The sequence below is a fragment of the Lethenteron reissneri genome, chromosome 25, assembly GCF_015708825.2.
Source record: "Lethenteron reissneri isolate LAM-NWPU_2019-01 chromosome 25, ASM1570882v1, whole genome shotgun sequence".
In the NCBI taxonomy this organism is placed as follows: domain Eukaryota; kingdom Metazoa; phylum Chordata; class Hyperoartia; order Petromyzontiformes; family Petromyzontidae; genus Lethenteron; species Lethenteron reissneri.
The window spans coordinates 1,456,698-1,470,054 of record NC_083803.1 but is presented as its reverse complement, the minus strand read 5'-3'; the positions used below and the strand labels follow the sequence as shown (position 1 = coordinate 1,470,054).

General features: G+C 47.0%; 1 protein-coding gene across 1 annotated transcript in view; it reads left to right on the top strand.

The window, feature by feature from the left end:
• The first annotated feature begins 12,287 nt into the window (after positions 1 to 12,287).
• The window catches only part of LOC133346982 (platelet-derived growth factor receptor alpha-like), a 52,655-nt gene continuing 51,585 nt past the window's right edge, over positions 12,288 to 13,357 (top strand). The window contains exon 1 of the mRNA XM_061558844.1: positions 12,288 to 12,387. The gene's annotated coding sequence lies outside the window, so the exon portion shown is untranslated. The remainder of the gene's footprint in view (positions 12,388 to 13,357) is intronic.

Genomic DNA, 13,357 nt, shown 5'->3' with positions numbered 1-13,357 from the left:
TAGGCTTACTAGTGAGGGATGCTGTTGGCTTCCGATGAGGGGTGTGAGCTCCAGCTTCCACTGAGATGCCATCGTCCCGGGATCATGAATCCAGAGTCAATTCGTCTTGTCCCGTTCCACTATCTGCTTTGTGTTACGCCTCAACGTTGTTGCCATTAGCAGAGTACATGCAGTGTCAGCGTAACGTTTGCATAAACAGGGGGGGAAATGGCCTTTCGTGGCGTGATATTTGGTGCAACATATCCAATGCCGCAGATTCTCTTACGCAATATCAGCTTTGCCTGTGTCTCGCGAGCGTGAGAATGTGTTCAGGGCGATGGTGCATCATCGATGGTGATCTTTCCGTGCCTCGTGTTTGGTGGCACCGCAGCGCCTGCCATGCGTGACCATTGAGGACCGCACGCGGTGAAGGAGAGCGGTTCGCGGGGGTATGTTGAGGTCTAGGGGGGTGTAGAGGGGAGCCCGGGGGGGGGGGGTAATGAGGCAGAAGTGGTGGGGTTGTTCATGACAGACAATACACGGAGACAGACGCAGAGGCGACTCAAGTGACAGGGAGAGCTCGAGACGAGATGCAGTGGGACACAAGAAGACGGGGAAAGTTTATACGGAGAGAGAGATACCGTGGAGAGAGTCGTCGAAATGCACAGAAACACTGGCCAGAGAGACAAACGGAGGAGACGACTCAATAGACACGGATCAAGGCACTCAGACGTAGAGACAAGACGACAACAAGAGAGCAGATACGGAGAGATAGAGACGGTCGCAAGCAGAGACCAACAAACACAGTGACCAGAAAACCCACAAGAGACACGGAAACCAACAAATACACGAAGCCCAACAAAGACACGGCCATACGGAGAGGGACGCTCGCCTGTTCGTCTCACTGCACCCTGCGCTGATGTTCGTCTGTTTTAGGGGTGAGGGATAATCATTAAAACATAAACTAGAATAGGAGGAGGGGGGGCACATACCCGATTCCCGTGGTTGAGTGTCGGCCCTATAATCATGATGGCACTGCTAGCCATGGTAGCACTGCACGTTGCATCCTCCTTTCATATAAAACACGATGACCCATTTCAATGGGGACTCGTGTTCAATGTGCGGGCCGCGTGGCTGTTGCGTCCAGCAGTGGATAGAGCGCCGCAGTAAGGCACGACCACTCCTACCTGCGCACGGCACCACGCCACCTCTCAAGGTGTTTTCCGTGGCTGTCGTTCCGTGCGCCTCGCTCAGATGTCGACTTCGTCCCTGTACGCGCCCGCTTCCTTTGCATCCGCTGCTCGTTAATCGGGCGGTACAGAGCAGAGACGAAGACGGAGAACAGATGGTGAGCGAGACTGAGAACGAGAGATAGGTTGTGTTCCCATGACCAAACACATCTGGGCAATGTTAGTGCTGGTCTATTATTAGCACATGGTGCGCGTGTGACCTCTCTCTCTCGTTTTTGTATGTTGGGGACTGCCGTTGACACACATTTACTAAACCAATGATTTGCATTCTAAACTTATGGTTGTGTTCACGCGCATTCCCGTAAGATTGGCTGTTCGCGCCTTATTCATAAGTCGCGGCTCTGCAACAAATCCCATTCATATCCAGTTGTCCGCTCATAACCCAGCAGCAGCAGCAATTCTACCCCTCAACGATCAACACCAGCGGCGCCAAAGACAAAGACCCCCCGTGTAGCCTCAACAGACAGTTGGGGCAAGTGCTGTTAGCGAGCACCCATACTAGGGGTTGGGTGGCCACGACCACGTCCGGCCGCTTTTGTCTCTAAAGTGGCGATGTTTACACACCACCCCACTCCATCCCACACCACCAAACTCAATCCCACACCACCCAACTCAATCCCACACCACCCCACTCCATCCCACACCACCCCACTCCATCCCACACCACCAAACTCAATCCCACACCACCAAACTCAATCCCACACCACCCAACTCAATCCCACACCACCCCACTCCATCCCACACCACCAAACTCAATCCCACACCACCCCACTCCATCTCACACCACCGCATTCCATCCCACACCACCCCATGCCATCCCACACCACCCCACTCCATCCCACGCCACCGCATTCCATCCCACACCACCCCACTCCATCCCACACCAACCCACTCTATCCCACTCCACCCAACTCCATCCCATCACCACCCCACTCCATCCCACACCACCCCACTCTATCACACACCACCCAACTCCATCCCACACCACCCCACTCCATCCCACACCACCCCACTCCATCTCACTCCACCAACTCCATCCCAAACCACCCCACTCCATCCCACACCACCCCACTCTATCCCACACCATCCAACTCCATCCCACACCACCCCACTCCATCCCACTCCACCCCACGCACGGGCGCGAGGGCGCCCCGGTCGGAAATGCCAGAGAGCTCAGCCCGGCGCAGTCGCGGTCACACTGCACGCACGCCCCTCCCGCAGCCCCGCTCCGCCCCGACTACTACCACCGCCGCCGCTGCTGCTTACATGCGTACACAGCACGGTGCACGCAGTTGGCGTAACATCGAGACAAAGGTTCAGCCCCTGCAATTGCCGGCTCGCGTGTCACTTGCTGGCGGATAGTGACGGGCTGGGGCTTAACAAAAAAAATAATCGGCCCAGGCATTTTGGTGTGAACGCACCGCGGCCCAACATTGCCGTGCGGTCATCCCACCGAGAGCGTAAATAATTAGCATTGAAGCGTGCACGTTAGAGGTGGTTAAATATTGAATAAAATGTGATCACATTTGGCAATTTCCCCACCGGCCCTCGGAATGGACCGGCCCCATCGGGTATTTGCCCGACGGGCTGCTGCCCCTGAGGCCCAGTCCATGCCTGCTGGCGGATTCACTTTGAGCCAGCGTTAACTTGCGTCGAAGACAGGAAACTCGCCCCGAGCCTCGTGTTGTGTATCAGAGGCTCCAACTTGTGATCTGCCCCGCAGAGCTCAATTATGTCTCAAAGATCCTCCAGCGTCAACGGACAGAGGAGCAGCCCTGCGATCGCTGGTGCACGCCACAGCTAGCGGGAAGGACCTACAGCAAAGGAAGTTCTAGAGACTCCCCTCTAGTGGAGGGTATTTGGCCTCCTCTTCCACGCGGAACAGAACGTCTTGGAAGAGATATGGGAGTACGCACACTTCCCACCCCCAGTGACGCCACTGAGGTTGGTGTCACCCAGTGCGGTAACTCGTGGTGTCACCCAGTGTGGTAACTCATGGTGTCACCCAGTGTGGTAACTCATGGTGTCACCCAGTGCGGTAACTCATGGTGTCACCCAGTGTGGTAACTCATGGTGTCACCCAGTGCGGTAACTCATGGTGTCACCCCCATGGACCTCCTCCCGTACCAGACCATACAGAATCCTTAGTCATGTTTTTGTACTAAAGTTACTCGTAAATGGTAATTCCCGTTTATCACTGAATGGAATGGCAATAGTGACATAAGCAACTAGCAAAATTAAAATTACATCTTTAAATTACAATATCATACGCACATCCTAAATGCATTTACATAGTTTCATATGGTTAAAGTGAAAGTTCGATAAGAAAACAATATAATTCGAAATAAAAACGTTTAAGAACTACATCAAAATTACGTTCATTTTAACATTAAACTTAACCGTTACATGAGATACATTAATGGATTAGGTTTGCATTATCAATAACGGCCCAAATAATGTAGAAGTTGTAGACAAATGCACATGGAAATATACTCATAAATGAAATAATACCAAAAAAATTAACAGGAAAAGATACACAAACATTTCAGCACTTAGTGAACATCTCGACTAAATCAGAACTTTCTTTTCCTGGCATTCAAAGCTGTGAACCTGTAAATCACTTAATCGAAATAAATGCCTTTCGCCAACTCACTTTCAATTTATAATATCGCAAGATCAGAAGGCCTTGACTGTCCCATGGTAGATCGCAAATAGTTATTTTCTAAGTTCAGCTATGAAAAGCTCCTCTCACATAAAGCCACTGCCACACAGATCGTCAGAAATAGTTTTAGGCTTAGTGAAAGGGTTGGGATAGATTCTATGAAGTCCCATTCAGCTATGAATGCCAAAACGTCTAATGTTGCCCAATATTTGACTTCCAGATCAATCTCTGCTGCTTTCCGGTGCCTTCTCAGCCTTGGTATTTCTATTATAAGCTCACTCTCAGATACCTCATCATAGAAATTGAGTAATTTGGAATGGACACCTTTAATTCTTCTTCGATGGCAGATATGAGACTCTTCGCTTGAACAGCCTCAAACATAGCTGCTACTTCCTTGATGGCTCTTGATCTGATCTGGAGTTCAGAATGAAAGCGCTCAATGCACTCAAGCATCGCCCTCTTATTTTCTTCTTGCAGAGTGAGTCCAGCATCGCTTGCCTGCTCCCCTGCCATCCTCTTCTTGAGCCTGGCTCTTCTCTCTACTGCAATTTCATATTCGTCTGATTTTAAAAGCGCCTGTTCAATTGCATGATCCAGGTGACTGTTCCTTGTTCAGGAAAAAGTCTTAGCGCCTCTCGCTTTTTCACCACCTTGTCGAGAGTTAAGCCCTCAGTCTGCACGTACTGCTGTGTAAGATTAACTTCCTCAAGTACATCACACCAGAAGTACGGGTAGCACAGAAAAGTTAATTTTCGATTTAAAGCTTTCGTGACTGCAGGGATTCATCTTCTTGGTTCTTTCGGTAAAGTCACGTAGAAGGGAAGTAATAAAATAATAAAAATAAAACATAATGAAATAAAATAATTCTCACGACGTTTCGGCTACAACGCAAGCAGCCGTCTTCAGGTGAAGAATGAGACAATGCCAAGCTAGGAGCTTATATATAAGCTGCGTTGGAGGTGTAAGAAGAGCGCCTTAACAAAAGAATGTGCATATGAAGAGGAATTTAGCATATTCATGGCAAATGCGTAGGAGGTGGGCGGGGGGGTTTCAAAGTCATATTATGCCCATGCATTATGCAGAATCAACAGCACCAAGGGGGGGTGCAGGGATTAGCAGTAACAAAGGAAAGGAATGTTAATGATATGTAGCTGCAGTTACTCAACAACCACGTAGAAAACTAAAGTATAAACTACATAAAAAAACTAAAGTATAAATTGCATAGTACCATCAGTATACTTACTATACTATACAATAAGCTGAGTTACTAACAGCAAGTAATACATTACAATTCTACGTCGTAAAAATTATATAATATGCTTCCATCTAAACTTTATTCTATTGCATCACACGAGCATATACCGTACTATATACTGCCAACATTAAATTATATACTGTATTGCTGTAAACCAACCTATACCTTATACATTTAATATAACACTATGTATTATTCTACCCACCCTAATGTGTGTCGAAATGGTGTATTACGTCCTTCCAATGATTGCTAAGCCAGAATCCATCTTCTCGGTTAAAATTGTCTCTGTGTTTGTATATGTGGATCGCCTCATGAACGAATCTCTCATGATAGCCAGATGGCTTGCAGAGAACCTCTGTCTTGGAGAAGTCAATATCATGTGAGCCCACTGAGTTGTAACAGTGATCTGCCACGGCTGAGGTGTTTGTCCTACCGTGTTTCAGGTCAGCTTAATGTTCACGGATGCGGTCCGAGACATGTCGTTTGGTTTCCCCAATGTAACTGCTACCACAGAGGCAACTTAGTTTGTAGACGCCAGGGTACTGTATGTCTGGAACCACATCTTTTACAGACGGGACCAGATCACGGATTTTATGTACTGTGTTGAATCGGACCTGGATCTTGTGTTTAATCAGGATTTTGGAGATCTTTTTTGTGACCCCAGCAATGTAGGGTAAGGTGATGGTCTTGAAAGGTTCCTCAACAGGATCCTTCTTGATGGTTGGAGTGATGGCTTTGCAGATTGTGTAGTCGGAGTAACCATTAGCCTTAAGAGCTTGGCGTACGTGTTTGAGTTCACTGGCAATGTGTTCATGGTCGGAGATGCATTGGGCTCTATGATATAGAGTCTTGATGAGGGAATTCTTCTGGGATGGATGGTGGTGGGAATCCGGTTTTAGGTAAGAATCCGTATGGGTGGCTTTCCTGTAGACAGAGTGGCTCATTGAACCATCAGGTCTCCTTTTGATTAGGACATCCAAAAAGGGTAGCTTGCCATCTTTTTCGACTTCCATGGTGAATCTGATGACTGGGTGTATGGAATTGATGTGGTCGAGAAATTGGTCTAGAGCAGGCCGGCCATGTGGCCAGATGACAAAGGTGTCGTCTACGTACCTCTTCCATAAGGTCGGGCGTAGAGTGGCAGTCTGGATGGCGTCAGTCTCAAATTTCTCCATGAAGATGTTGGCTACAACCGGAGATAGGGGGGAGCCCATTGGGGTGCCCTCAGTTTGCTTGTAGAAAGTTCCATTCCAGGTGAAGTATGTATTGGTTAAGCAGTGTCTCACCAGGGGGGGGGGGTACCCCAGCATTCAGTCCTTGATGAACCAAGTCTTCAATGATTGCGATGGTGTCAGGTACAGGAACCTTGGTGAATAAGGAAACCACATCAAAACTGGCAAGCAGGTCGTCTGGGGACAGGGCAATCCCCTTGATTGTCGATACCAGGTCAGTAGAGTTTAGTACCGCAGATGTGGTTTTTCCAGTGAAAGGCCGTAGGATTTCAGACAAAAAACGAGCCAATTTATAGGTGGGGAAGTTGATAGTAGAGACAACGGGACGAAGAGGTGTATCTTCTTTATGTATCTTTGGCAAGCCGTATAATCTTGGTGGCCTGGCTGCAGAAGGTTTCAACGAGAACTGTTTGGTCTGATCAATTAATGCGGTTGAATCAGAAATGATTTGCTTGGTTTTAGAGACGAGGCTGTTGGTGGGGTCTCTTTTTATTTTTGCAAAGATGAGCGTTTTGAATTAGCTCAATTAAAAAAGAGGGATGACATTGTCATCCTCTCAGCCGACAAAGGCAATGCCACTGTCATCATGGACAAAACAGAATACAACAACAAAATCCAAGAACTACTCAACGATGGCAGCTATACAAAAATAAAAAGAGACCCCACCAACAGCCTCGTCTCTAAAACCAAGCAAATCATTTCTGATTCAACCGCATTAATTGATCAGACCAAACAGTTCTCGTTGAAACCTTCTGCAGCCAGGCCACCAAGATTATACGGCTTGCCAAAGATACATAAAGAAGATACACCTCTTCGTCCCGTTGTCTCTACTATCAACTCCCCCACCTATAAATTGGCTCGTTTTTTGTCTGAAATCCTACGGCCTTTCACTGGAAAAACCACATCTGCGGTACTAAACTCTACTGACCTGGTATCGACAATCAAGGGGATTGCCCTGTCCCCAGACGACCTGCTTGCCAGTTTTGATGTGGTTTCCTTATTCACCAAGGTTCCTGTACCTGACACCATCGCAATCATTGAAGACTTGGTTCATCAAGGACTGAATGCTGGGGTACCCCCCCTGGTGAGACACTGCTTAACCAATACATACTTCACCTGGAATGGAACTTTCTACAAGCAAACTGAGGGCACCCCAATGGGCTCCCCCCTATCTCCGGTTGTAGCCAACATCTTCATGGAGAAATTTGAGACTGACGCCATCCAGACTGCCACTCTACGCCCGACCTTATGGAAGAGGTACGTAGACGACACCTTTGTCATCTGGCCACATGGCCGGCCTGCTCTAGACCAATTTCTCGACCACATAAATTCCATACACCCAGCCATCAGATTCACCATGGAAGTCGAAAAAGATGGCAAGCTACCCTTTTTGGATGTCCTAATCAAAAGGAGACCTGATGGTTCAATGAGCCACTCTGTCTACAGGAAAGCCACCCATACGGATTCTTACCTAAAACCGGATTCCCACCACCATCCATCCCAGAAGAATTCCCTCATCAAGACTCTATATCATAGAGCCCAATGCATCTCCGACCATGAACACATTGCCAGTGAACTCAAACACGTACGCCAAGCTCTTAAGGCTAATGGTTACTCCGACTACACAATCCGCAAAGCCATCACTCCAACCATCAAGAAGGATCCTGTTGAGGAACCTTTCAAGACCATCACCTTACCCTACATTGCTGGGGTCACAAAAAAGATCTCCAAAATCCTGATTAAACACAAGATCCAGGTCCGATTCAACACTACATAAAATCCGTGATCTGGTACCGTCTGTAAAAGATGTGGTTCCAGACATACAGTACCCTGGCGTCTACAAACTAAGTTGCCTCTGTGGTAGCAGTTACATTGGGGAAACCAAACGACATGTCTCGGACCGCATCCGTGAACATAAAGCTGACCTGAAACACGGTAGGACAAACACCTCAGCCGTGGCAGATCACTGTTACAACTCAGTGGGCTCACATGATATTGACTTCTCCAAGACAGAGGTTCTCTGCAAGCCATCTGGCTATCATGAGAGATTCGTTCATGAGGCGATCCACATATACAAACACAGAGACAATTTTAACCGAGAAGATGGATTCTGGCTTAGCAATCATTGGAAGGACGTAATAAACCATTTCGACACACATTAGGGTGGGTAGAATAATACATAGTGTTATATTAAATGTATAAGGTATAGGTTGGTTTACAGCAATACAGTATATAATTTAATGTTGGCAGTATATAGTACGGTATATGCTCGTGTGATGCAATAGAATAAAGTTTAGATGGAAGCATATTATATAATTTTTACGACGTAGAATTGTAATGTATTACTTGCTGTTAGTAACTCAGCTTATTGTATAGTATAGTAAGTATACTGATGGTACTATGCAATTTATACTTTAGTTTTTTATGTAGTTTATACTTTAGTTTTCTACGTGGTTGTTGAGTAACTGCAGCTACATATCATTAACATTCCTTTCCTTTGTTACTGCTAATCCCTGCACCCCCCCTTGGTGCTGTTGATTCTGCATAATGCATGGGCATAATATGACTTTGAAACCCCCCCGCCCACCTCCTACGCATTTCCCATGAATATGCTAAATTCCTCTTCATATGCACATTCTTTTGTTAAGGCGCTCTTCTTCCACCTCCAACGCAGCTTATATATTATCTCCTAGCTTGGCATTGTCTCATTCTTCACCTGAAGACGGCTGCTTGCGTTGTAGCCGAAACGTCGTGAGAATTATTTTATTTTATTATGTTTTATTTTTATTATTTTATTACTTCCCTTCTACGTGACTTTACCGAAAGAACCAAGAAGAGAAAAGTTAATCACAGAGAGCAGGCAAAATACCTTGTGCTGCTCCTCTTGTGTCCAATTTTATATGTGGATCACAAAGAGCTTCAATCGCCGCCACAAACTTATCAAACTTTTCTTTAACTGGCTTAACTGCAGCATGATGAGCACTCCAGCGTGTGTTGTTGATAGCCTTTTCACTGACACTCCAGTATGGTCATTAACACATCCCATCGATGGGTGGAAGCAGCAAAGAAAACAACATTGTCTCAAGAATTCCAAAAAATGTCACACGCGATGCATGTTCAGCAAAAGTGCTGACCGCACAAGTTAAGCGAATGATCCACACATCCATTAAAATCGCTTTCTTGTTCTTTCCCTTAACAATGGCTTGTACGCCTCCATGGATTCCAGCCATAGTGGCAGCATTATCGTAACCTTGTGCGCGGCACATCATGATGTCCAGTCCGTCACTTTCCAGTTTTTAAGAATATCAGAATTGAGGTCAGCAGCTTTTTCCCCCCTTAAAGGGAAAAATCCTAGAAATACTTCTTTCACTTCAACTTTCCTATTGTTTATTTTTACATATCGGATCACTTCGGACTTCTGGTCAGTATGCGATATGTCAGGTGTGCTGTCGAACATGATCCCAAATATTCTTCGCAGACTTTATGTCCATGACAAGCTTCTCCTTCACATGATTTGCCAGGGCACTTATAAGCTCATTCTGAGTTTTTGGTGCAAGATAAGAGACTGATACTTTAAGTTTACATGTGCTCCGCTTTAATCTCATTCGGTGCTCTTTTAGCACTGGATCATATTTTGAAAGCATCTTAACCATCTCAAGAAAGTTCCCTTTATTCAATGAAGATTCGTCTTCCTTGTGGCCATGGAATGCCAGATTCTGCTTGGCAAAAAACAATGTGATACCAAGCAATCTGTGCAAGATGTCCCTCCACTTTTTCTTCGCCATTTCCATCAAAGCAATAGCTTCGGCGTCAATGGTTTTGCGCAGCCTCAGTCCTGCTGCCAATGGTTTCCACTTTTCAAGGCGACGCATGTGCTCTTCGGATGTCTCATGGTTATGCACTTTCGGGCTCAGTTTCCACCACTTCTGAAACCCAGTCACAAATGTGGATGTCGTATCTGTAGCACTTAACGGCAAACAGTCGGCAGCAAAAACAGTATCAATTCTCGCTGACGAGTGAGTAAACCATCCATGACCGCAGAATTTTCTCACCATTTGGCATCACCTTGTAAAAGCCACTCTTTTGCAAGCTGGCGCACATCTCCCTTTGCTTGTGCATCTTGCCTTGCCGCGACACTGAAAGGCCCGTCTTTGTTCTAAAAATAAGCACTTCACCCTTTTTCTGATTTTAACCCAAAAATGATCTGGAACTGGTATCTCCCAGAAAGAAACGTCACGTAAAATTAGCAAATCTTTCTCCTTAACGTGACTCATCTCATTGACAGTATCATTGCTAGAGTCACATTCAGCACTCTCTTCTGCTTCAAATTCTTCAATTTCCATTCCTTCCTCTTCTGCTTCAAATTCTGCCATTCCCACTCCTTGCTCTTCTGCTACAAATTATTAGATGTTCACTCCTTGCTCTTCTGCAGAATGCATGCTAGCATTAGAAGAATCAGCTTTATCAATTGGAGACTGACGAGCAGTGTCTTTTGATGAACCCTGGACATCATCCGGTCTATTGACATATTGAAGAATGGATCCAGCAAGCATTTTAAGTGATTTAATTCTTGCCTCTTTTGCTATTTTTTGCTGGCATCCACTTGGCCTCTTTGATGTATGCACTACTCCATGCGGCATGAAATAATATCCCTGCTGAATAAAAAAAGACAAATTAGCAATATTTGAAAAAAAACCGAAAATAAAATGTTGGATATATTAGTTATATCAAATGTTAATTTTAACGTGTCACTATTTTTTAAACCATAATTCAAACTTAAACCCTGAAAATGTCATTAAAATCAGACATATTTGCAAGACAGTTTAAACATTCCGCCGCCTCAACTCCCCACGAGTGATGGGGCAGTTGTAGAGAGAGTGCAGGTGTTCTCATACCTGGAGAGTGTGCTCATGACGAGTTTCGGTTTGGCAGCAGACGTCTCATTCCAAATCAGTCGAGCTGGATTATCTTTCCATCAGCTGCGTAACGCCGTGTGGAAGCTACCTGGCCTATCGCTCCATACGAAGCTCCGGGTCTTCTAGGCCACAGTCGTGCCCTCCCTCTCTGTGCTTGATAAACATGGACCCATCTGAAGGAACATCTGCGCCGGTTTAAAGCATTCAGGCTGGCCTGCCTAAAATCTATTCTGGGTTTAACTAGGCTGGATCGTGTGAGGAGCTCGCAGATTTGTGAGAGATTTGGACGAAGTCGCATCGGTGATACAATCCGGCTGGCAAGGCTGCGGTGGCTGAGTCACGTCGCCCGCATGTCCAGCCACCGCATGCCCAAACAGCTTTTGTTCGGCCGGATCAAAGGTGCTAAACGGGCGTGGCACGCTCTAGAGAAGAGATGGAGCGATGCGGTGTACAGGAGGACGTGGAGCTGAGTGTACTTTCCGAAGACCAGTAAGCAGCTGGGCCAAGTGGCCCTCCAACAACAACGGAGGGCAGAGGAGCGACGCTCGGTAAGTTCGCACAGTGGGGAGCACAGCTGGTGTGCATCTGCCAAACCATCTCAGTCAGTCAACCCACGGTACCTGGGTCTTTACCGTGACCTCCTGTCAGCAGCAAGCCTTCGACACTCCACGTGGCCTCAACATTGCACCTAGCCTGGCACAAGCGCGCTGGTGACGTCCCCGCCACGTATTGGCGAATGGCTGGCTGTTGTTGGTGTGTGCATCTTTTACATCTCAGCATCCGTTTGCAAAGTTTTCCTGAACGCACTGCATTTTTTCCGTCTCTCTTTCTCCTCCAGTTAACTAATAGTGGGGGGGGGGGGGGGGGTCTCAGCGAGGGGGGGGGGAGAATCTTGCTCACGACATGTGTTCCACATATGCACGGGGAGGAGACTTAAACGGGCCAAATCGCTGAGCTTGAGCCTCGAGAACGGATGTTATAAACACACGAGACGCTTACACTGGCACGCGGACGAGCTTGCGCCTCGGACCCGCGCGCGACGAATCCCTCGACTGCTCTTCCATTCCCTCCACGTTTTGGGGGGGAAATCCAGGTAAGCGTTTTCCGGCACCGCTGCAGGGGACGCATTGTTTAAGGAGCGAGCGGGCTGGGTGGGTGGGTGGATGGGGTGGAGTTGAGCTTGGGTTCTAACGAAGAGATGCTCGTCAACAAAGAAATGCCACGCAGAGAGGGGGCACGATAAGCGAGCCGAGGCCACGGGGATCAGTCGAGACCAAGGGGGCCGCAACTAAAATAACAAGAAGAGGCATTTTTTGTTTCCCAAATTCCATTTAAAAAGTCAAACTATTTCAAGAGCCGCAATATATACGTGTGTGTGTAAATGCGAGACGGTGGTGGTCCTGAATCCTACAGCGTCACTAGACAGTCCGCATGTGGCTCTGGAGCCGCAGGTTATCCCTCCCCACCTGGTCGAGACCAACAAAGTGAGTCGCGCGAATTGCACGGATGAAGCTCGGTGCGGGGCCTGTAGCAAATGTTGTTATGAAGGGACCCTAAATTATAAAAACATACATTTTAAAATACAAATGTTTTACTTGCACAGTAAAGTAATTGTATTTTTTTATTTGCTATACAACCATGTAATACGACAAATTGCTAACCTTAAACACCCAGTTATTCTAAGCCGGTATAGTACTATAGTAATAGAGCAAGTGCAGAATCACTGAGCCGGAATTGATAGCTTGAAAGCATTTAGCGCGGGGCCCTTGAAAGTGCGGGGCCCGTAGCTACTACACGTGTAGCTACTACACGTGTAGTAGCTACTACACGTGTAGTAGCTACTACACGTGTAGTAGCTACTACACGTGTAGTAGCTACTACACATGTAGCTACTACACATGTAGCTACTACACATGTAGCTACTTTTGCTACGATGATAATTCGGCACCCCCCCCCCCCCAACGCCTGCCGTGTGAACGAAGAGTTCGCTCTGCTCGGATCAACCACTCGGCAGCCACTGACAAGCCGCCTCCTCTGCCCGTTCGTCGATTCCACGCGCAGCC